The following is a 25,708-nucleotide window of genomic DNA, read 5'->3' as shown; positions in this document are numbered from 1 at the left end:
AGACTTTTGGATACTATACATTCAGACCCAGAAAGCCAACTAGCAATTGGTTCACTGTTCAATATTTTATTCATCGATATATTTTGTCATATGGATATGGTGTCCAATAGCATTCATTCATTCTGGGATGAACAATAGAATATATTAGATCAATTTTTTGTTTAAATCCTGTCATGGAAAAAGAGAGGAAGGACAGTTTGATAATGCTGGGAATCAAGAGGTATTGGCTGCAGTCTCAATTCAACCATGGATTTAATGTATGACTTTGGGAAAGTCATATCATTTCTCAGTTTCAGTTTCGCTATGCAAAGTAATGAAGAGTACTTCATAAATATTTGTAAAGTGCTGTGTAATGCATGCATGGCCAGTTCTGTAGAGATGCAAGGTTTTGCATTACTGTTATTTTACTTTAAAAACATTTTTCCTGATTCATTGTGACTAATAAATGAGATTTGCATGGCTTATACATCACTAGGTGCCCCTTTTGCAAATAGTTCCCAAAGATACACACAAGAACTTGTAGGTTGTGCTATGGGGAAAGGTTTTTAAAGCACTAAATATTTTATTGCTAAGCAACAGAATGTCAGGGGTCCCTACCATAACAATACATTTTGTCCATGATGCTAGTACTAAGAATTGTTTATAATGGTCATTTGGCTGCTAGTTGATCAATTATTCAAACGGATGATTTATTTTTTGAATCATTTTGCAGCATATGGGTGAGATATTTATGCCATTGGCTGCAGCCATACACAGTTTCCCTGTTTCTGCCATGTTGAAATCCAGACGAGCTTTTATTTCAATTAATGCAGGATCAAGTCCAATATAAAGCAAGTACTTTTTGAGCTGTCTCACAAAGCTCTGATATTCAGCATCTCCTCTATTTCTGCTGGATTTGTCTTGCTTCCTATGTACAATATGCTTCAAGAGTATATTGAGAGAACCTAAATACTTACACGTATGTCAGTAGCATGAGACCATTATAGTGATTTGTAGTTATTATGGGGCAGATTCTGCCACCTTTGTTCATGGGATTCTGGTGCTGTAAGGTACTGCTCAATACATTGCCTGCAAGCGCTGCATTTAAAAAGCCAATAGTTGCCATGTAGTGGTAGCACAGAGTACCATTGTTTTCCCCCTTCACTTTGGAAGTATTAGCAGCAACAATGAAGTAACTAACTATGTGGTGAATCCTGGCAAATGTTTAATTATCAGTGGCTTCTACTGTATTTCTGGATTTGAACCCAGAGGTGAATTTAATTCAGTCAGTAAATAAAATGATCAACTTTACTGATTTATTTTGAAGACTGTTAGAAGGGACAAATTCCTGCAGGCTCTGCCAAGTGCTATCCAAGACAGTCCAGTTTCCTAACAGTTTTGGTTTTCTTAAGTTATTTTCCTATTTACCCTGAGACAGCTTTTAGTAAAGTTGCTGAGTGAAAATGAGCTTTGCAGACTCATCTAATTTTCATTTTTCAAGTTCCCGAGGGAGCTACAAAACTGTTTTACTCAATTCAGAACACTACTAATCTAACCATAAATCTAGGGGAAACCTGAAAGGATAGAATGGAATTCATCACATTTTAGCACAGGAAAACAGGGGTATTTCTTCAAGAAGTTTGGATGCTAGAAAACTATTAGCAGGTACAAACAACACTTCTTTTTCTTTCTACATTTCCTCCTTTCTTCTGGTTTAAATTAGTCCAGATTTATTTTTAAACTAAGAAGTCATAAAGTACAACAAAGGTGGCTATTCCACCAAGTATAGTTCCCTAATCTATTATCTTCATAAAGGAAAATGCTTTCCTTTCTTCATAATTATGTCAATAAAACATTTGATGGGTTGCAGGAAGTAGCCATATCTCTATGAAAATAGAGGTACTTGCTTAATGCACATAGATACAATGTTAGAGATTATTACTATTGGTTATGTCACTATCACTAAGGCCCCAGATAGGATTGGGGATCCATTGTGTAAGCTGCAATGCAAATGGAAATATAGTTCATGCCTTGCAACCTTTCCGTTTCAGGAATAGCACATACACATATGGTTAGGTATAAGTATGTGTTAATATCATACTGAAGACAGTGGGATTTAAATACCTACTTAATGCTCAGCATTTGCTTAATTATCAGTGGCTTTTGCTATGTTTTGGTGAGGATTTAATCCAGATATGAATTAACTCAGTGCACAGAATCAATGACTAGTAAATGATCAACTTTACTGACCTCTTTTGAAGACCGTTGAACTATTTGAAGGGGTAGATTCCTGCAGGCTCTGCCCAGTGCTGTTCAAGACCATTCAGTTTTCTAACAGTTTTCTTTTTCTCAAGTTATTTTCCTATTTAGGAACAGGGATGTTTTATTGACCAGGGACTAATCTACAATAGTATGCAACAAGTAAATGTGACAAACAATAGATAGGAAGGAGGAAGGTTAAATGGAGAGTGTCAGTAATGGCATCAAGTAATTACATATGACAGGTATGCACAAAACTCAGTGGCTTTAGTTCAAGTGAACTACAATGATATTTGAAAGCATGAACACTGCAGATTTTAGATATTTGCTTTCCTTAAAAAGAAGACAACTGCTTTAAGAGACTTGGGTAGGAGGAACTTATTGATTTTTAATTTTTATTTTTTTAATTTTTTTTCATGTGGAAAGTTGAAGAAGAGAGTTCATTTCAGAAACCATTGATCTTGGGTTAGGGAAAGAACGGTTTATTAGTTTATACGGTCATCTGTGAAAATCATGAAAAGGATGCAATTTTGTTTGCACTATAGATTGATTTCTGAGTCTTCCTCTAGTAGTAGTAAAGGAATAAAAACCAACTGAGGAAGCTTGTGATGAAAAAAATCTGAGTTCACCAAAGTGGATCATTTGAGACTGACACTATCAAAGTTTGTGAGCACAAGAGTATTGATAAGGTAGACTGCTGGTGGCAATGATGATGACTGAAAGAGTTGTGTAGCTTCAGGAAAAAACATTAGTGTGGGGAAAAATGCCTTTGAACCATTTAGTTATGAACAATATGACCCACAAAAATGCTTGTAGGGTTGCCAGGTGTCTGGTATTTGCGGCCTCTGTCTGCTAAAAAAACCTGAAAATACCAGACATGTAAAATATATTTTCTGTTTTTCTCGAATGGAAGGTTGCTTGGGACATTCTTCCCCTGCCATGTCTGGCCAGGGGGGAGGAGAGGGCAGGGAGAGTGGGGGAGCATGGGGATTTAAAGGTGCAGCAGCTGGTGTTTGTACGATTGGGTTTGGGGTTTTTTTGCTCAACAACTTTTTTTTTTCTCAACCAATTTTTTTCCCCAACACATTTGGTATTTTTTGTGAAACTATCTGGCAACCCTAAATGCTTGGCAGATTTGGAAAATTGTTCATCACTGATTTCATATGTAAATAGAATATTGTGAGAATTCCAGAGTCAGTCATAAAATTTTCACCTGCTAGATCCGCAGCACTGCAAGATTATCATACAAAAAGAGCTTCAGCATCTTCTTCCCTCTTCACCATCCTTTCTCCATGCACAAAGCTCTTTTTACTCAGTGTTGCATCATATAGAGATATATAGATATAGATATATGCACACAAAGTGACTCTATATAAATGGTATTGTGGAATTTTATGTCATTAATACTTACTGACTTCCAAAACAAATTTGGCTCAGGAGAGTTAAACTGGATCCTTACATCCCACACATCATTACCATTAATAAAGAATTTTTAGACTAAAAACAGAAAACAAGCAAACTCTACCCTCTGTGGCAACCCATTATCTTCAAATAGTGTCCTTACTTGTACTTACGGGGCAAAGATGAATTAGCGGATAATCCAAGTTCTACTAAAGTCAATTGAAAGAGGCCCATTGATTGAAATGATCACACCAGGCTGAAGCATCCCAGTCACATCCCCTTTCCTGCTGAAGTCAGTAACTTGACTCTGGATTTACACTGATGTAGCTGAGAGCAGAATGTAGCCCTACATCTACTATATATTGGAGTTTGTCTGCCTGTCTGTCTGGTTTTCAAGAACTCCTCCTAAACGGTAAGAGCTAGGATCACTGAATTTGGTATACACCTTCCTCTTATCATAACTTAAAAGCAAGATAAGGGGTTGGTTGTGCCTGGAATGGGATTGCTTCTGATAAAACCATACCTCTCACCACCACTAGGGACTGTCCCAGCCCTGAGCTTCCAACTCCCAAGCACCCTGTCAGAAGGGCAGGGGAATAAGCGACTGAAGCTCACCCTCCCATTTGTTTGGGAACATTGCTGGCTGTTCCTTTTTGTCAGGGAATGAGGGGAAAGTGCACAGTTTGCTGCAATCCTCCTTCTGGACGGGGAGCAGAGTATGAACACATCTGTGCCTGCCTCAGTCAGGACGCATGTCCCCTTCCCTCAGCTATGTAAAGTAAAGCTACAGCAGTCATCGAAAGGTGCATCACACCTGGCCCCAACCTGCTGTGGTGAGAAAGGGCAGGGCCTGTTCTCTTTTCCTAGGGCAGGCTGCATATTGAACTCCTCATCCATAGCCACACCCCAGAACAATGATTCAAATGAAGCATCTACATTTTCATTTTATTTTCCAAAAATTAATTGAATTAAGGACCTGAGCAATGCCAGGTAAATTATGATGTGTGCCACTTGAAGCATTGGTGGACAACGAGCTATAATAGTTGATGTGATGGAGTTAGTGATTCAGAAATGCTGTTATAGATGGCAGGCAGACTCCACAGAGGGAAAGATTACTGCATTGAGAGTGGTGAGATTATATGCAGGCACAGATGGGTGGCTGGTGTAGTAAGTTGAGCGTCAGTAATATGGAGTCAGCAGGCCTAAGGCCTGCAACATGGAAACAGCAACAGGCCTGCAATCTAGTGAGCAAGACTTTGGTTCAGTAACACATAACATAAGAACATAAGAACGGCCGTACTGGGTCAGACCAAAGGTCCATCTAGCCCAGTGGCCTGTCTACCGACAGTGGCCAGCACCAGGTGCCCCAGAGAGGGTTGACCGAAGACAATGATCAAGCGATTTGTCTCCTGCCATCCCTCTCCAGCCTCTGACAAACAGAGGCTAAGGACACCATTTTATCCCCTGGCTAATAGCCTTTTATGGACCTAACCTCCATGAATTTATCCAGCTTCTCTTTAAACTCTATTATAGTCCTAGCCTTCACCGCCTCCTCTGGCAAGGAGTTTCACAGGTTGACAACACGCTGTGTGAAGAAGAACTTCCTTTTATTAGTTTTAAACCTGCTACCCATTAATTTCATTTGGTGTCCTCTAGTTCTTCTATTATGGGAACTAATAAATAACTTTTCTTTATCAGCCCTCTGCACACCACTCACGATTTTATATACCTCTATCATATCCCCCCTCAGTCTCCTCTTTTCTAAACTGAAAAGTCCCAGTCTCTTTAGCCTCTCCTCATATGGGACCCGTTCCAAACCCCTAATCATTTTAGTTGCCCTTTTCTGAACCCTTTCCAAGGCCAAAATATCTTTTTTGAGGTGAGGAGACCACATCTGTACACAGTATTCAAGATGTGGGCGTACCATAGTTTTATACAGGGGCAGTAAGATGTTCTGGGTCTTATTTTCTATCCCTTTCCTAATAATTCACAGGAGCCAAGAAAGAAGCCCTATTGATAATTATGTGATTGTGTAAGTTAGGTTGAGCATGGAAGGACACAGGGAGGCACTGTAAGCCAAAGGGGAGTAATGGAACATCTTAATAAGAAATGTCTTGGTACAAAAACTCCCTAAAAACTAATGCACATACCGACCTAGGTTCAGGACTGGGTCGAGATTGACAGCATGAAGGATAGTAAGTAAGCCCCCCTTCCATAAAGTGAGGGGTGGTAACTAGGCAACAGAGGGTGGTAACCTGGTATGTAAAGAAATTATGTAAGTTGTTTGTACCTGTCTATAAAAGGACACTGCAGAGGGTGCTCTCCAGCCGACCTTGGGGGGGAGAGCACTAGGCGCCTGAACGGCAGGTGTCATTGCCTGAACTTACAGAACGCACAGTAGCTTACCTTTGACTAACTGCTGTTAATATCTGATATATGGCAATAGGCCTGCCCGGTGTTGGTACCTTGTCAACGCGGGCCATAGTGCCCAGTGGTGTAACATTTTACTGATCTCTGTTACCAACTGGTAGAGCTTCGCATTTGACAATAAACCTGCTCAATTGATTTCAAACCTTGCCTGCATCTGTCGTTTCCGGGGCCTCTCAGAGATTTCCTGTGTTGACCCAAGTGCACGGGGTCTAACACTCTAGATAAAGGGAGTACCGATTGTTACGCACACAGCCGAAAGTTTATTATCCCTGACGGAGTAGAGGTCCTGTCAGGAGTGGGTCAGGATGACCCTGACCAGATGACGCTGACACTGACAGTCCAGACCACTGAAGGTACCGAGGTGATAGTGGTGATGGATTAAGTGTTATGAGGAGGCAGGAAGTAGCCTCTACCTATACTGGAATGTAGAAAGCTAGCACCCTCCCTATATACATCACAGGGATTCGGAACATTAACTTCTCAGAAGACTCTCTTTAAACAAGTCCAGATGTTCTCTCTGGTTTGAGTGGGGGGTGAAGGAGGTGGCTCACTAAAGAAAGTAGCCATTTCATGGTTCCACAGTCCATTTGTCTACTGAGTTTCTCCGGCTGGGTAGAAGTAGGGCAATTGCCGTTCCTGTCAGAAGACCGGAGTTAATCAGCTGATGTAGTGTGGTAAAAAGAACCAGAAAAAAAATGCAGCTAAATCGTTACAGAGCAAGAGAAAAGCAGAGAAGTAGACTACACAATATGTTTCTCTCTTGAATCTGATTCACATGAAGGGTTAATAGGCTGTTTTGATATTTTAGTTGTTTCAATAAAACCAAAGAATGATACTTAAGTTTACAAGGTGACACAGCTAATAGCATCATAACTGCAAGATCAAACAATATCATCAATAATATCTCACGGTTAATTTTCTTGGGTGCTAACGATACCAGTAGGGAGCACGGACACTTGAGGGCTTCATGTTAATTATGATCAGATCCTCTAGATGCCTGCAAATATCCTCAAAAGGTTTGCAAGTGTCTTGTGTATCCCTGCAGTCATATGCAGCCAACAACTCCTATCAGAACTTTTAGGTGGAAATTGTACAAAACCAATGTCTTGAATAGGTACAAAATTAACACAGACTGCACATCTCTCCATATGACAACTTACCATGCCAAGACAACTCAAGGTGCTTTAAAATAGGTGGAAAGTTGCTAACAAATATCATCCTGAAATTTTTGTTTTAGTTGTCTGAAGAATGTTTGAGATCCATGTCTTGAGCCCAAATATGTGAGTTGTTCTTCATGATTTTATTATATTCGTTTAATTTGACCTAGAAAAAATTGTAGGTATCTGACTCCAGGCAGTGCAAAACTGAGCATATGAGTCAATAGGTCTCTCATTTTATGCCCAACCCAAATATCTTAAGAAGGAAAAATCAAACTGGTGTCAGAGGATATTAATAACAATCAGTACAAATTTTCTGTGTCTGTTCTATACTTGCTGTCTCTGGTACTCATGTTCATCTTGCCCTAAATTCTGGACGTGCTGTATAACAGCTTGGATTCTGGTTGAAAGAAATCACTCTTTGTTGTCTGGATCAGACAGGGTGATGCTCTCTTACTGTACAACAGCTATAACTGCCTGGGGAGAAAAGGAATCCTGATTTTTACTTTGGCTGAGGTTGAGTGCGCGCACACACGCATGCACACACACACAGCTTGCAATAAGAGCAATCTTTTATTTGGCTAAGCCAATTCAGTGTCTTGCCACCAGCTGGCAGAGAAAACTCTCACAGTGGAACTTCTGAGGCTAGTCCCTCTTGCCCTATCTGCCAAAAGCCCCGCCCCTTCCCAGGGCATGGAGTAAGGCCCCCACCTTGCCCAAAGGACCGGTGAGTCTGTCAGCCCCATTGGCTCAAGTTGCCCCATTTACTTGAAAAATTCTCATATACCTTTATAGATTTTAATATTACAGGGTACATAAAATGTGTGTTCACTTCTTAGGCTCAGCCCCTAGACAGTGTGGGGCCACTTTAATAAGCAACATATTCTTATGGAGTGGTTACTTTCCTACAGCGTTGATTATGGTTAAGCATCGGAGGGCTGGAATCCTCCAAGGCTTGTGCAATTCCAAGATCTTGACCAGGATCACAAGAGACTATCCTCTCCCCTTGTCCGATGTATCCAGGCTTTCTACTTCTGTGATGATGGTGCATTAACTAACATTTGAATTGAGAGTCAGGGACCACCTGTGAACTTACTGCTGGGCTGCAGGGTAAATGCTCTAAAATGCACATATTTGTACTTTTCAGAATCCAATTTTCAAAAGTAAGTACTGTCAAGGTTTTAACACAATTATGGCTAAAACTTGTCAGGGTCTGCTCTCTACATCTCTCAGGGTTTATTATGTATTACTTTTCATAGTATTTTGTGCATGCTGTAATATACGACCTTGGGACTGCAGGAGGTTATCAAAGTGGCAGCCTCAGGCAGGAAAAAAAGATTGCTGAACATGCACACACACACGCAAACTCCCTTGTATTGTTAACTTGCCGGATTATGGGTTTGGGTGTGTGGGATTTCTTCTGTATTATTGTCGTCTTTTTGTTGTAACAAATATGAATAGACTTAATGTGGAAAACTGTTAACTATACCATGTAGGGTACTCAAGAAACCTATCATGTTTTCTCAAGCACCCTCCATCAGTGGTGGTTCCACATGTACATAAGAACGGCCGAACTGGGTCAGACCAAAGGTCCATCTAGCCCAGTATCCTGTCTGCTAACAGTGGCCAACACCAGGTGCCCCAGAGAGGGTGGACCGAAGACAATGATCAAGCGATTTGTCTCCTGCCATCCCTCTCCAGCCTCTGACAAACAGAGGCCAAGGACACCATTTTTTCCCCTGGCTAATAGCCTTTTATGGACCTAACCTCCATGAAATTATCTAGCTTCTTTTTAAACTCTATTATAGTCCTAGCCTTCACTGCCTCCTCTGGCAAGGAGTTCCACAGGTTGACAACATGCTGTGTGAAAAAGAACTTTCTTTTATTAGTTTTAAACCTGCTACCCATTAATTTCATTTGGTGTCCTCTAGTTCTTCTATTTAGGGAACTAATAAATAACTTTTCTTTATCGGCCCTCTCCACACCACTCATGATTTTATAGACCTCTATCATATCCCCCCTCAGTCTCCTCTTTTCTAAACTGAAAAGTCCCAGTCGCTTTAACCTCTCCTCATATGGGACCCATTCCAAACCCCTAATCATTTTAGTTGCCCTTTTCTGAACCCGTTCCAAGGCCAAAATATCTTTTTTAAGGTGAGGAGACCACATCTGTACACAGTATTCAAGATGTGGGCGTACCATAGTTTTATACAGGGGCAGTAAGATATTCTGGGTCTTATTTTCTATCCCTTTCTTAATAATTCCTAGCATCCTATTTGCCTTTTTGACCGCCACTGCACTCTGTGTGGAAGTTTTCAGAGAACTGTCCACGATAACTCCCAAGATCTCTTTCCTGATTAGTCGTAGCCAAATTAGCCCCCATCATACTGTATGTATAGTTGAGGTTATTTTCCCCGATGTGCATTACTTTACACTTATCCACATTAAATTTCATTTGCCATTTTGTTGCCCAGTTTGGTGAGATCTTCTTGGAGTCCCTCACAGTCTGCTTCTGTCTTGACTATCCTAAACAGTTTGGTAACATCTGCAAACTTTACCACCTCACTGCTTACCCCTTTCTCCAGATCATTTATGAATAAGTTGAAAAGGACTGGTCCCAGGACTGACCCTTGGGGGACACCACTAGTTACCCCTCTCCATTCTGAAAATTTACCATTTATTCCTACCCTTTGTTTCCTGTCTTTTAACCGGTTCTCAATCCAAGAAAGGACCTTCCCTCTTATCCCATGGCCATGTAATTTACACAAGAGCCTTTGGTGAGGGACCTTGTATTTCTCATGAATTGTATTAATCCATGTATTGTATGGAAAATATGAAATGTTGATGTAGACTTGTCTAGGGCTCAGGCTTTGGTTAGACTTTGTAAGCATAGCTTTGCTATGGTGAGGAAAGAGTGCAGTGTAAAGAGAGGAGGCCACACCATCTCAGTTGAGCTCTGCAGTGTATTCTATTTTAAGGACATGCAATGCCTTGTATAGATCCTGGGTGTGCAACGCTTGTATGCCTGGTACCACTACCCTGCTGTAAGAGGTATGGTTTATGCTCTGTCTGTGACTGGTCAACAGAGGTGGCTACTGTGTGTCAGTGGGGCACTAGGGAGAACATAGTATCCTGGGACTCTGTTACCTTTTTATATAATTTCTTTGGGGCTAGAATGGGGATGACCTGCATCTCCCCAGTTCCATCTCCCTAGCCCACCTCTTCTTCACTTCTGCCCTAGCACAGACCTTGAATTACACTGGTGGCATCTGGAGGGGAGCTCGCCCTAGAAGTAGTGGGGCCCTGTTTCTAGGTATAAATCAGTGTTTCTTAAACTTTTTAAGACTCAGGAACATCAAACAATAACTTTTTTAAGGGGAACACCAAGGATTTTTTTGTTAAGAAAAACACACTTTAAGAAACGCTGGTATAAATGGTTCCCTTTGTGTTGACAGATGGTGCATGGTCCATCCCCATGTTTTTAATTTTGTATGGTCGTGTTTTCCTCCATGATCCAAAGTGAAAAAAACGAAGGAGAATCTCATTTCGCCCCTAAGGCATCAGTCCCAGTCTCATCTGGTATGAAACAGAGCTCAGGAAAACAGCCAGCACAACTGGACCAGCCAGCTGTCTGTGGACCAATGGCAAGTGCTCTGCAGAGCACTAGTGTTCCAGCCAAATCTGAGAACTGGTGTTTTCACAAACCCATACTATTACCTCCCTGCTTGTGAAATTCACCTTTCTCTGCATGAAGCCCAGACTTTGCACATGGAACTCCATGAAAAGCATTTGTAAGTCCTTCACCCCCACCTATGAGCTTGAGCTCTCTACCCATCCTATTCCTTATACTAGCAACTAGTTGGGCAACTAGCACAGAGTTAGTAGTTCTAGGAGCTATACCCTGTTACACTAGCTGATGACCTGGCCCATTACATTTCCTAGTCCACGGTCTCTCCTTTCCATCCTCCCTTCTATCAGTCATTCTCTGCTAACGGTGTATTACAATTATATTTCTTCTGTTATACAAGCATACCATTCCATCATGCTATTTTAACATTTCACACAAACCCCCTTTGTGTTTATATATAGTTTTCTGCTTCTTCAGAGCAATTTCTCTGATAGATATTTTTTTATTTGACATAAAGCACCAAGGAAATGTAATACTGTTGCACTTTTATATAAATTCTTTACTTAACTAATGGGGCCAATCAAAGGCTAGCAAATGCAGACTGAAGCTAATGCATTGTCCAGGCAATGTGAAAGATAGGGAACTGCATACTTTCAAATGTGCTGAAGTAGTTCTGTGGAGTTACTCACAGGTGGCTGGAATTAAATTGACTAAGTGGTTTCTCCAAGCACAGCACCTGTCATATCTTGTCTTCTTTTCATAACTTCAAAGATATGAAAGTCATAAAATCAAACCCAGGAAGGGTCAGAAGTCAGCAGCTTCTTTGATTGATGTTTTGTCATATTTTGGCTCATTACCTCACCAAGAATTTTCTCTACTAAATCTCAACATTTATAAACCTGTGAAAGATAAATATTATTAAAAAGTAGGCAAGAGGGTCAGAGAGGATCTAAACAAGATGCATGAATCTAGCCCTGATGCCTCCAGGATGCACTCAAAATAAAAGGTACAATAGAGATTACATTCACAATAATTGTTATATATTTCCTTGACCTTACAGTGGCTGGAAACATTGTTCAAGGAAATATTTTTTGCTGCTGTGTACAGAAGAATCTTTTTAATGAACACCAGAGGGTTTACTGATCGCTCTTAATGAATAAGGAACAAGTGTCCTGCAGGTAAATTGCCACCTATCTTTAGAAATAAACCAATCAATGAAGGTGATGTATAGAATGATAGAGTTATATGTACTTCTGCAAATAAGAAAACAAATATATCATTGTCCTTAATGTTGTATATAAAGGACACTTCAGGAGCTGGCAAAAACTCCATTGGACTACTGTTTTAGATCCTAAGGATCAATAACAACAGTTACACTGAGATTTAGTGACTGCTATAAACAGCTGCAGCCGCAATATTCAAAGAAACTAAACATTGTCTCAACAAAAACAAAAATCCCCAATCTCTGAGGCTTGTTTCAATCTTTTGCCACTTATTTTCAAGAGACTTTTTATGGCTTTCAAAAAGAAGTCTTTTCTGGATGCTACTGTGTACTATATTGTATTATATACTGCAAAAGATCAATTGATGTTAGTAAGATCTTAAACACCTCATAATAAACAATAGGCATTTGTTTTAGTTTGCAAAAATATATTAAAATTCCTTACGCAGATCTATTCCCTTCTGAACTAGCTGAGGTGGGTTCTGCTGTTTTGTGGGATTTAGTGTATTGTGTCACAGATGAGGGGTCCACGAAACCAATTCTTATTAAAATAATAACACCTGTCACTCTTAAAGAAACCAAAGTGAAACATAAATGTATAAACAGGGATTACTTCATCCACCACTCAAATCCAGGAGAACAGTAGCTGGCACATACACAGCTTTACAGTGGGAGGGGTGGGAAATTTTTCAAAGCACACAAGGGCAAATACCTTCTGTTATGAAAAGTGCCCCAGGTCCTTATATTTTTCTGAAAAAACTTCAATTACATCCACACTGCTATCACATTCTTTCAAAAGAAAATTGAAAGAACAGAGGGGGGTTTTCCAACATTGGTAAATATCTTTCTACGAGGAAGAAGCCTTTTTCCGAAAGAGCTCTTTTGGAAAAAAGCATGTGTAGATGGGGAAGTAGGAGTTCTTTCACAAGAAGAGGAAAGAGGAAAAAGCACAGGTGCCCTGGTGGCCATTCCACTCATAGTAATCACAGCTTATATGTGAGATAGCATCCACACTGAATGGATACTATCTTTCGGAAAAGCAGATCGCTTTTTCGATGCACTTTGGCAGTGTGGCCACTCTCTTTCAGAAGAAGTTTTTTCAGAAGATTTCTTCTGGAAAAGCTTCTTCCGAAAGAAGCCTGTAGTCTAGACATAGCCTGAGAAGGATGAATGACTGAATTAATCCTTTTGGGACTTGAACCTGTGTTCCTACATATTTCAGACCTGATATAAGACCACTATGTCTCCTCCCTTAGGGTACGTCTAGACTACAGGGTTTTGTCGACAGAAGTTTTGTCAACAGATACTGTCAACAAAGGTTCTGTCGACAAAGAGCGTCTAGACTACATCCAGTTCTGTCAACAAAGCAAGCCGCAAAGCAGGACGCAAAGGACAGTGTAGATGCAATAACGCCTTCTATCGACAGAACTCCGTCAACAAAAGGCGTTATTCCTCGTAGAATGAGGTTTACATACGTCGACAAGACTGCTGAGTTTTGTCGACGTTATGTAGACATAACTCAAAGGCAGTGTGGACACAGGTATAGTTTTGTTGACAAAAGTCCACTTTTGTCGACAAAACCCTGTAGTCTAGACACACCCTTAGAGTCTAGCCTTTCTAAATTTATAAAATAAAGTATTGTTTTCTTATGCTTCTTAGAATTCTTTTCAATCTTGAAATTCAGATGGTGTTTCACTCGTATGGGTAGCATATATAAGGGAAGAAATAGGTTTGAGGAAGGAAATTAAGGACTACATTCTATGGGAGAACTATAACATATTACTAATCCTTAAATATTCTGACTCGGAGTCAGGAGTGCAGTGAAAATATAATTTCATGTCTTTTGAATATACATGTATTGTTTCTATTGTTTCTAGAAAATAGTATTAGGCAATTTACAGTAGCCAACATAAAACCAAACTGGGCAATAACTACTCAATTACACTCAAGAGAAAAGCACTGTAAAATATGCATGTGTCTGATGTTTGTATGTTGGGATTTTTTTAGCTCTAGGGTCGCCAACCAGTTGATTGCAAGGTGTTCCCAGCCCTCCTTCATTTCCACCCCCCCCCCCCAACAAGGAGCCCACGCTGGCACTACAATCTCCTGTGAAAACGGAGGTAGCATCAGCTTCCTGCAGTATGGGGGGGGGGGGGAGGAAGTCCCGCTCCAAATCCATCATCTAAGAAAGCACGTGGCTGCTCCTCCCCTCCCCACAATAGCAGGCATGCTTCCTGAGATGACAGCTCTGGTGTGCAGCCATGGGACTTCCTTCCCTATGCTGCCTGCCTTCCTTCTTTCCTGCGGCATGGGAGCAGAGGGGGGGGGCAAAGGGGGGAGAAGACCCATGGCTGTGCGCCAGATCCAAATTCTCAGGAAGTGCGCCTGCTATTGTGGGGAGGGGAGGAGCACCACGCATGCCTCCTGAGACAATGGGACGATGGCTCTGGCATGTAACTGCAGGATTCCCTCTCTTCCCCTTGCCGCAGGAAGGTAGGCAGGCAGCACAGGGAAGGAAGGGAAGACAAGAAAGCGCATGTGCCTCCCCTGCCCACAACAGCACGTGTGCTTTCTTGTCTTCCCTGTACTTTGGGTAGGGGTGGGGCAGAAGGAGGGGATTAAGATGGTGGTGCAGGATCTGGAGCAGCTTCGTTCAGCGCTACCCAAAGATCCTCGTCCCTGGAGACCCACAGGTATTCGCTGAGATGTCCCTGCCCCCTCCCCCTGGCCAGACCCTCACCAGCACTCTGGCTCTTCCCCCTGACCTAGCCCCTACCAACACCCTGTGCCCTGCCCCCTGCTCAGGCCTCCACCAGCACCCTGCTCCTGCCCCCTCCCTCCTGGCCAGACACCTACTCCCAGCTTGCTCCTGTACCCTATTTTCCATCTGGATTCTACACCGCTATCCCACTCACTGGCAGCCCTGTCCGAATACTGGATCTCTCATTTTTGGCCACACCTGAGAGTGTAGAGGGACCCATAAAATCCACTAACCATGGAACTGTAGAAGAGTTAATCTGGCCTAAGGCCTTGAACCTCAGTCCTACTACTCTCCCCCCACCATGGGATTGGAGTGCCAGGGAAGGGAGGTGTCTCAGGCCACATCAGTGAGGGTTGGGGTTTTGGAAGGGTTGTTTTTTGCATCTCACATGTGTGGTCTCCAACTGATTTATCTGTGGGTCAGTCGTCCCTGACCCAAAATAGATTCACCACCCCTCCCATAAATGCTGAAATGTTTTGTGTTGGACATAATATTTTGTTTAAAAATGAAGCCTGGCCAACAATCCTCCAATTGGAGCCAAGCCCCCATCTGGTCACAGCATCATAATACTGCTGCATCCCCACACACACCCCAACCCTAAGCCTATCATGCACCTGAACCCTCTGTCCTGAGCCCCTCACACTCCCAAACTCCTGCACCTCTGCATCCCTGGTCTTATGCCACAACACTCCTGTACCATCTACACACTGCAAATCTTTTTCCTGAGCCCATCAAACTCCCAACTTCCCTGTCCTGAGCCCCTCCTTGTCAACTCACGGTGCCATGGACAAACAGGATTATGGATTCGCTTCAACGCAGAGGTGATTAGGGATAGTTTGTTTTATTAGTTTCACTATGTCACTGCTACTACAGAGTTAATGTTGCTGAATTGTTGTTATAGCTATTACAGAATGCATATCAGCAAGTGCTAGAGCAATCCAAATAAGAGTAAAAGGCACTTGGAATGTTACGTCACTTCTAGCGTAGGGAGTCCCGTCCCTGATCCTTGTTTCAAGGGCCGCGGTCAACGTGCCTCCAATTGGGTGGGGGAAGAGGAGGAATCCAGGGCACCCTCCGAGGTTTAGGTCCCTGGTGAAACTTACCAGGCACAGGACTCCCCACACTGTTCTTTACTGGGTGTGCGCATACTGGCCCCACACCACTATTAGCATTCTCATGAAGTTGAAATCGAGGTCAATGTGATTTATTCCTCACTACATTCCCTGCTCAACTGCATGGGCTGTGGCTGATAAGGGCCATCTGGTGTTTGCGTTTACAGGTTTCAAGGCTGTGCTAGGCTGTGTACTCCAAGGACAGAAGCTTTCATCCTGGCTCTCTAGGCTGCAGGCCTTGCATATGGCTTCTTATGACACTCATACACCCCAGACCAAACTCCTGCACCCCCACATCCACAAATCTGTGGCTTGCTCAGCACCCTAACCCTCCATCTGACCCCAACACTTTCCATCATGGAGTCTCCTCTTTGAGCCAGCATCACCTTCTCCACCTCCTCCTGTATTCAAATTTCCTCCCAGAGCTTGCACTTCTCACCCCTTTCCACACCCAAATCCCTTATTCCCACCCCAGAGCCCGCACCTCCTGTTTCAACCCAGTGACAGCAAATGGAGAGGCTGTGGACAGCAAATGGAGAGGAAGGGAATGGAGAGGGTGGGGCCTCAAGGAAGGGGTGGGGTCTTGGGGAAGGGATGGGGTAGATCTTAGCTTACCCTGACATTTAAAAAGTGGTCTTGAGTGTAAAAAGGAAGATAATTACCTCAGAAATCTTGAGTATTCGAATTAAATTAGAGGAAACTTACTTTTAGGTGGTGTTATCTGAAAGTCAAACGCAATACTAGAGCTGATTCAAAATGTTCAGACAAGAAAATGTGGTTTTATCAAATGAAATGTTTTAAAGCCATGTTGGTTTTGACACAACTCTTTAATTCTGAACAATGTTTTATTTCAATTTTCAAGAACAATTTTAAAAATATTTTGTATTTTTGTTTTTCCCCTTCCTTTTCACCTTTTTTTTGCCTCTGAATGCAACAGAACGAATGATATCTAGGGGTTTGTTTTTATTCATTTCCTTTTTTCAGTCTGTAACTTCTCAAAATGTTTCCTACTTTGGAAAAGTTAGAGTGGAAGAAGGGGGAAAAAACCCTCTATAACTCTGCCACACGGTAATTTTGCAAATATTAGAGAAGTTATGAAAAGTCACAGAGTTGAAGTAGCAAAAGGGGGAGGGGGGAAATAAGAGGAGGAAGGAGCCCTAGACATTATTCACTTCTTTGTACCCAAAAGGAACTCTTCAAAAGGGAACCAACTTAGATAGAAAATTATGTTCTGATTTTGTTTTTGCATTTTTAACCAGTTCTCCACATTATTAACATTGTGCCATTACTTCTAAGGACTCTCTAATGCCCTGTTCCTCACCAAGAAAAAATAAATTCAGAAGTGGTATAGAAGACACCTCCCTCTTCCCCCAACACCTTAGATTTCCATTGCACTCATTTAATCCCATAAAGCTACTTATACCCACACTACAGATGTTGAAAGGACTCTCAGTGGACATAATTTTAACTGACTGTAATACATCTCTTGGTTTGCAAGTACCTGCATTTTCTTGTCACAGTTTGGTTCTTATCTAGAATAAAATTATCATGGCGTTAGTTTCATTTTCTGTATACTTAACAGTATGACTATGAAAACATTTATGAAGTTCACTTAGTGATACTTCTGTGATTATCAGATATCTGTGATGGAATAAATTAGATTCATTCAGCCATAGAATGATCTGATGGGATACCTGTCTAGCAACATAATCTAATTTGTAACCAGGGGAGGTGACACTGAAGATATTATTAGAAAAAGATGAATGTTCACCCAAAATGCTGCATGAAAAAGATTTTCCCAGGACCATAACAGCGGGGCCTACGGAGGCAAAAAGTCTTTAATAACAGATGGGTTGGGTTATTTTACAAAAATATAATGTTTGTAAATTTTTGTTGGGATTTTACAAAATATAATTTTGGATTTTTCCACAATATCTCAATTTTCTGATTTTTTTTCCTGGAGAAGAAACTGCATTTTTGCTGTGTTCCTAGAGTAAGCACCTGTTGTTTCATTGTATTTATAGTCTTTTTAATCTCTGTGCATCTTGCTTTGTGCCTGTATATTAAGATGATCCCTTGCAGTTTGGTAACATTACACTATTTGAAATGCAGGTGACAAAATATAAAATACATTAATCATTATATAGAAGGCTATAGTAGTGAAAAAAACTCAACAAGATAACTGTGGGAACATACTTGGATGTTTCCTTTCATTGCAGGTGAACACATTTTGCTTTACAATAACATGGCAATACAATCACATTTATATGCTACCTGTTTGTTTTTCTTAAGTAGGCATAAAGCATATTTTTATATCCATTATCAGATTCTGCTTTCAGTTACATCCATGTAATCTCATTGAAACCAATGCTGTACCATGGGTGAAAATGAAAGGAAAATTTGGTCTTTGTGGTCTTTTCATTACACATTCTTAGGCCCGTGGTATGTTTTAAAGTTTGATCCTGGAGACTGTAGTCACATATGGTCACACAAGTAGTGCCAATCAGTATGAGAGCACCATTTGTGAGAATCGGGTTTGCAGAATGAAGCATGAAGTCCAACCCTGATATGATGAGACTAAGAAAGCAACTTTAGAAATGAGTATTGATTAATCACTAAGTACAACAGAACATAAGGCAGGAATGTCCAATTTTCCAAACATGTCTATGGAAGTATAGGATCAGAATTAGTGATGAACAGGCCTTGAAAGCATTGTATATTTCATATGAGAAAATATGCAAAAGTGTAACTGATTAGTTAATGCTTATCAGAATCTATTTATGTTAGCTCTTCACTTAATACAGTAGAGAGTGTGGCATGGATATTCTAATGCTTTGTTAATTAGGATAGATTTGAAAACCATGGGGAATGGAGTTGGGCAAGATGAAACTCTTATGAAAGATTTCAGTATTTATAGTTTTAACAAGGCTGGAAATACAATGAAAAATAGCTATACAATAAAAGTATACTTCTGATTTAAAACTATCAAGAAATACTAGTTAGACCCATAGGGTATGTCTACACTACAGCACTAATTCGAACTAACTTAGTTCAAATTAGTTAATTCGAACTAAGCTAATTCGAACTAGTGCATCTAGACCTAAAAACTAGTTCGAATTAGCGTTTCGCTAATTCAAACTAGCATGTCCACATTGAGTGGACCCTGAACCAAAGTTAAGGCTGGCTGGAAGCAGTGCCGGCAGGGCATCAGGTTAGGACTTAGAGCGAGGAGCTTCTGTCTCAGGCTAGCCGAGGGATGTGCTTAAAGGGACCCGACCCCCACCCCAGACAGACAGTTCTCAGGGTTCCCTGCTTGCTTGTCTACCTCAATGAGGGACAGCAAAGCAGTCCTGGCTTGGAGTGCCCTGAGTGCCCTCACTCGGCACATCACAGCACTCGGCCATCAGCCCGGCTGCACTTGCCGCAGGCTGCCATCCGGGGGAGTCAATCGGGGGGCTGCAGGAGAGCTTCCATCCCGAGGAGCCTGCAGAGCCACCCCAGTCCTTCCCATCAGGGGCTTGTGCCCCATTCCTCCCTCACCTCCTTCCACTTACCCCTTCCCTAGCCCCCCTTCCTGATGTAAAAAATAAAGGGCACATGTTCAAAAATAGAAACTCTCTTTATTTAACAAAACTGGGAGGGGGGTGATTAACCTCTAGGGAGACTGGGAAAAGGAGCTGGGAGAGGGGAAGAGAGAGGGGAGGGGGAAACCTGGGAGGAGGGAGCTGGCAGGGGGAAGCCAGGAGAAGGAGAAGGAGGGGAAGTATAAAATGATGGTACACCATATCTTCAGTACAGTGTACAGACATGGTATCACCTCAAAAAAGATGTTTTGGGCTTTGAAAACACCAAATGAAATGAATGGGTAGCAGGCTTCAAACTAATAAAGAAAGTTCTTCTTCACAAAGCAAATAGTCAACCTGTGAAACTCCTTGCCACAGGAGGCAGTGAAGGCTAGAACTATAACAGAGTTTAAAGAGAAGTTAGATAAAGTCATGGAGGTTGGGTCCATGGAGTGATATTAGCCAGGGGGTAGGAACAGTGTCCCTGGCCTCTGTTTGTAGAAGGCTGGAGATGGATGGCACGAGACAAATGGCTTGGTCATTGTCTTCGGTCCATCCCCTCTGGGTAGCTGGTGTTGGCCGCTGTCGGCAGACAGGCTACTGAGCTAGATGGTCTGACCCAGTATGGCCGTTCTTATGTTCTAAGTTTAGGGCTGAGGGTCTCACTGGACCACCTTGATTTTCATGCAAACCTGCTCCTGGGTTCACATGTGGCCTTTGGTGGCCAGGCTGGCAGTTATCCTGCCCTAGATGGCCATTTTCCTGTGTCTAGTGCGGAGGTCGTGGACGTTGGAGGCCTCCCCCCAAACTTGGATGAGGTCCACGATCTCTGCACTAGACCAGGCAGGCACCCGCCTCTTGCTACCCTGGGCAGGCTCCAGGGAGATGCCAGCCTGGTCCCGGGAAGAGGCGGCGGGCTGGGTGGCAGCAGGTGGCTGGTTCATGCCGTGCCAGGTGCAGGGTCTGCTGGCTGGGTGCTGGCAGTCTTGCGCCTGGCACGGGCACCATAGCCAGACTGTGCCCCTTTAAGGGCTCTGGGGCCAGAAGGGGGGCAGAAGAGTTTCCCTGGTTTGGCCCAGAGTGGCCACCAGCACAAGCTGGGAAGGGCTAGCCTCCAACTAGTTTGAATTAAGTGGCCACACAGCCCTTAATTCGAACTACTTAATTCGAACTAGGCGTTAGTCCTTGTAGAATGAGGTTTACCTAGTTCGAATTAAGCGCTCCGCTAGTTCGAATTAAGTCCGAAGTAGCGGTTTGCATGTGTAGCGCCTATGAAAGTTAATTCGAACTAACAGCTGTTAGTTCGAATTAACTTTGTAGTGTAGACATACCCATAGAGATTAAAGTGACACTTGAATCTTTGAGTTTGGAATGAAGTTAGAAAAATCAAATTCTATTTTATCTAAACTTGTTTTCCTACCCCCAATTAGACACTGTGATAGATAGGACGTTTGATTGTAGCTAGTGTATTATTTGGTATGTTTATCACTTTACATATGCAGCTTCACAACAGTAGGAAACTGTTTTAGATTTGCTGTGGATGGTTTTGCCAAACTATTTTCTTAGAATTATGTAGATTATTTCTGGCATTTATGAGAAAAGTGATTTAGGCCATGCTTTTATTAACGCATTTAAATATGTGCATGTTATACTGTAAAATATATACATAAAATCAATATTATTTGTTTAAGCTTGGTAACAAGATTGACAGATTGGTTATTCTTTCTGCCCTGAAGTGCCTTTAAGTGTACAATATTAGCCACTGACTCTCACTTTCTAGATTTAACTTTAACATGCATCTTCTTGAGGTTTATAGATTTTCTTCCCTCAAGGTAGGAGCCTATAGATTATATTTTTTTATCAAATCAATAGTTTTTTAATAACTGAGGCACAGGTGAAATGTATAGTAGATTTCTAAACAGGAGTATGTACATTATTAAAAAAGACAAGGAACATTTAACTATTCAGATGAATACAATTATAAAGTACACGTTTAAAATCTCTTGGTTGAATTATATTTTTCCAAGCTACAATGTGGAATTGCATGCAGTGATGATGAAAAATGCAACAGAAAACTGGAAGTTCTTTTGAACTGAAAAGCTCTTTAAATTCTAACATGTAACGGATTAAAAAGTAAATATTTAGATTTTTTTTTAACCTTGCATAACAGTGGTGTTGATGGAAATAACTTGCTGCTGTGAAAATCATATCAAAATGTGATTTTTAAAAAAATTAACAAATTGAGAAAAACTTTATTTAATTTTTTGAAAGGATGGTTCTGACAGTAATGTTATCTATATACGCCAGAAAAATCAATGAAATAACTTTTACCGTCTTTTTGGTCCCTTGCCATAAATACGTGTAATAAGTCAACTTGACTGGATGAGTAAACAGTGATCCTATCGGCTCCCTGTCTGTCTTTCAATTCCCTAATCCCTTATGGGCAAGAGCCAAAGAACAGCTAGTTTATTTGTATTTGCTCTCTGCAATCTTCTTTACTTTTAGACTGTCCTTTTCCTTTTTCATAAAAATATAAATGAGAGCTTTTGCGGAATGCCCTTTTTGCACAGCAGTTCCTGAATTCTTTTTGGCTAGGCACAATGTACAGTAAAATAGCGCCTTTGGCATCTTGCCTTCTGACCACTGCTAACACCTCTGCAATAGGGTTGACAAACAGAGTACACTTAAACTGCCACAGGCTATGACTGAGTCCTCTATACACATGTTTAAATTGTACTTAGAAGTAGAGCGAGGAAACTGTGCCTTTTATTTTGATGTCATAAAACTGTTCCTCACTTAAGCAGGTAGGAGGTAAAGATCTCTGCTAGCAAGTATTGCATTTGGTGAGTCTGTGATATTTGTAGGATATCTGGTTTCTTTATTGCAAAAGCCTACTATTTACATATGAACCTGGAACTAGAAGGGAATTTGCGAATAAAAGCTGTTCTTCCAATCCTTATTGCCATCTTTTAAAGCCTGACCTAGGTGAGGTATTACCTTGGAAGGTAATAAAGTGATAGGGAATAGCCAGCATGGGTTTGTGAAGGACAAGTCATGCCAAACTAATCTGATAGCTTTCTTTGATAGGATAATGAGCCTTGTGGATAAGGGAGAAGCGGTGGATGTCATATACCTAGACTTTAGTAAGGCATTTGACACGGTCTCGCATGATATTCTTATTGATAAACTAGGCAAATATAACTTAGATAGGGCCACGATAAGGTGGGTGCATAATTGGCTGGATAACCGTAGTCAGAGAGTTGTTGTTAACAGTGCTAAATCCTGCTGGAAAGGGATAACAAGTGGAGTTCCTCAAGGGTCTGTTTTGGGACCCGTACTGTTCAATATCTTCATCAATGATGTAGATATTGGGATAGAGAGTACGCTTATTAAGTTTGCAGATGATACCAAACTGGGTGGGGTTGCAACTTCTTTGGAGGATAGGGACATAATTCAAAATGACCTTAGCAAGTTAGAGAAATGGTCAGAGGTAAACAGGATGAGGTTTAATACAGAGAAATGCAAAGTGCTCCACTTAGGAAGGAACAATCAGTTCCATGCATACAAGATGGGAAGCGACTGTCTAGGAAGGAGCATGGCGGAAAGGGATCTAGGGGTCATAGTGGAACACAAGTTGAATATGAGTCAACAGTGTGATGCTGCAAAAAAAAACCAAATATGATTCTAGGTTGTATCAACAGGTGTGTTGTAAGCAAAACTCGTGAAGTCATTCTGCCGCTCTACTCTGCACTAGTTAGGCCTCAGCTGGAGTACTGTGTCCAGTTCTGGGCGCCACATTTCAAGAAAGATGTGAAGAAATTGGAAAGGGTACAGAGAAGAGCGACAAGAATGATTAAAGGTCTAGAGAACATGACCTATGAAGCCAGGCTTCATGAACTGGGCTTGTTTAGTTTGGAAAAAAGAAGATTAAGGGGGGACATGATAGCGGTTTTCAAATATCTAAAAGGGTGTCACAAGGAGGAAGGAGAAAATTTGTTCCTCTTGGTTTCTGAGGACAGGACAAGGAGTAATGGGCTTAAAGTGCAGCAAGGGAGGTTTAGATTGGACATTAGGAAAAAATTCCTAACTGTCAGGGTGGTCAAATATTGGAATAATTTGCCAAGGGAGGTGGTGGAATCTCCCTCTCTGGAGATATTTAAGAACAGGTTAGATAGACATCTGTCAGGGATGGAGTTTGGTCCTGCCTTGAGGGCGGGGGGCTGGACTCGATGACCTCTCGAGGTCCCTTTCAGTCCTATGATTCTATGATTCTATGAAAAGCCAGAGGCAGAGCAACCAGGGGAGCGAAGTGGACAGGGGGCTGCAGACAGGGGAGTTTAAGAGGGAAAGCAAGAGATTCCGCCGCTGAACAGCCTACCAGGTGAGAGTGAAAGTACTAGCTTTTGGCATGAGTGAGTTTGCTCAACTGTTTGAATTTTGATTTTGATTTCAGATGACTTCAGTTTCAGTTGCTGTGGAAGTTGGGACTGAGTGTCTGACCTCTGTTCCCTTGATTGTTCCCTTGATTGCCTTTGATCAGCCTTCCCCTGTGTGACTCACGAGGGGGTAGGCCTGACCTAGGTGAGCAGGCTTTAAAAGCCAGAGGCAGAGCGACCAGAGGGCTGCAGACAGGGAAGTTTAAGAAGGAGTTTGACAGAGGGAGTCCTATGATGGTCAAGAAGACCTGCAACACCTGTGCTAGCACTGCTTCTGTCTCCTCCACCTGTGCCTGTAGCCAGACAGAACACCTGAGCATGGATGCCTCCATTCAGATCCTGGTGTGGTTTTGCAGGGACTGTGGCTTGCAATTCCCACTTACTGATATCCAGGCTGGGGGGACCATTCAATGTGAAAGGTGCCTGCTGGTGGACTCTCTCAGGCAGCGGGTGGGAAAGCTACTGGAGGAGGTGGCTAGGTTGAGGAGCATCCGAATCCACAAGCAATTCCTAGACAGTGTTCATGTGGAGACAATTGAGGTAGCTGTCCCAGTACACATGACTGCTGACACACCACTGGTGGAGGAGGAGACGGCTCAGGGTGGACACTGGCAGCTGATTACTTCTGGCAGCAGGCAGTGCTCCACCCCTGCTCCAAACCCTCACACCATGGTACTAGGAAACTGTTATGCTCTTCTTGATACAGGAGATAAGGAATCACACCCTAAAACAGAGGCGGAGAAGCATCGTACCCCCAAGGCTGGGAGGTCTGCTGCCACCACTGTGAATAGGTCACGTAGAGTAGTGGTGGTCGGATACTCTCTTCTGAGGGGGACAAAGGCGCCCATCTTTTGCCCTGACATGTCATCTTGGGAGGTATGCTGCCTGCCGGGGGCCCGTATCCGAGATGTTATGGAGGCATTGTCAAGGATTATCCAGACCTCTGACTACTACCCCATGCTACTCATCCATGTGGGCACTAATGATACTGCGAGGTGTGACACTGAGTGGCTCAAGAGTGACTACAGGGCTCTGGGAGTATGGGTGAGGGAGTATGGCACACATGTGGTATTCTCTTCGTACCTTCCTGTCAAAGGTAGGGGCCCAGACAGAAACAGGTGCATCCTGGAGGTGAATGTCTGGCTGTGAAGATGGTGTCTCCAGGAGGGCTTTGGCTTCCTTAACCATGGGATGCTATTTCACAAAGGACTGCTAAGCAGGGATGGCGTTTACCTTTCGAGGAAGTGGAACACTGCATTTGGATACAGACTGGCTAACCTAGTGAGGAGAGGTTTAAACTAGGTTCAATGGGGACAGGTGATCAAAGCCCACCGGTAAGTGAAGAACATGGAGACCTGGAAGATGGGTTGGAAATGGGAGGGAATGTGGGCTATAATAGCAGAGAAAAAGGAGGGACAAGACAGAACTGGGAGGCAAGATCAATTCAGTATCTTAGATGCCTATATACAAATGCAAGAAGTATGGGTAATAAGCAGGAAGAACTGGAAGTGCTAATAAATAAATACAACTATGACATTGTTGGCATCACAGAGACTTGGTGGGATAATACACACAATTGGAATATTGGTATAGAAGGGTACAGCTTACTCAGGAAGGACAGGCGAGGAAACGAGAGGAAGTGTTGCCTTATATATTAAAAAATGTACACACATGGACTGAGGTGGAGATGAACGTAGAAGACATGCGTGTTGTGAGTCTCTGGGTTAGACTAAAAGGAGTAAAAAACAGGGGTGATATCA

At 42.2% G+C, this 25,708-nt stretch overlaps 1 long non-coding RNA gene across 2 annotated transcripts in view; it reads left to right on the top strand.

The window, feature by feature from the left end:
- LOC149523724 (uncharacterized) overlaps positions 1–25,708 on the top strand; it is a 122,104-nt gene that overhangs the window by 5,926 nt on the left and 90,470 nt on the right. The window contains exon 1 of one of the 2 annotated variants that reach the window (XR_016350544.1): positions 11,914–12,032. The exons of the other annotated variant lie outside the window; for it this stretch is intronic. This is a non-coding gene — a long non-coding RNA (uncharacterized LOC149523724). Of the gene's footprint in view, positions 1–11,913; positions 12,033–25,708 lie in introns of those variants that run through there. 2 annotated transcript variants of the gene reach the window in all.

This window comes from Pelodiscus sinensis, chromosome 12 (genome assembly GCF_052426305.1).
Source record: "Pelodiscus sinensis isolate ZL-2025 chromosome 12, ASM5242630v1, whole genome shotgun sequence".
Taxonomy (NCBI): domain Eukaryota; kingdom Metazoa; phylum Chordata; order Testudines; family Trionychidae; genus Pelodiscus; species Pelodiscus sinensis.
The sequence above is the reverse complement of the archived record's forward strand: the minus strand, read 5'-3'. Positions and strand labels throughout refer to the sequence as shown.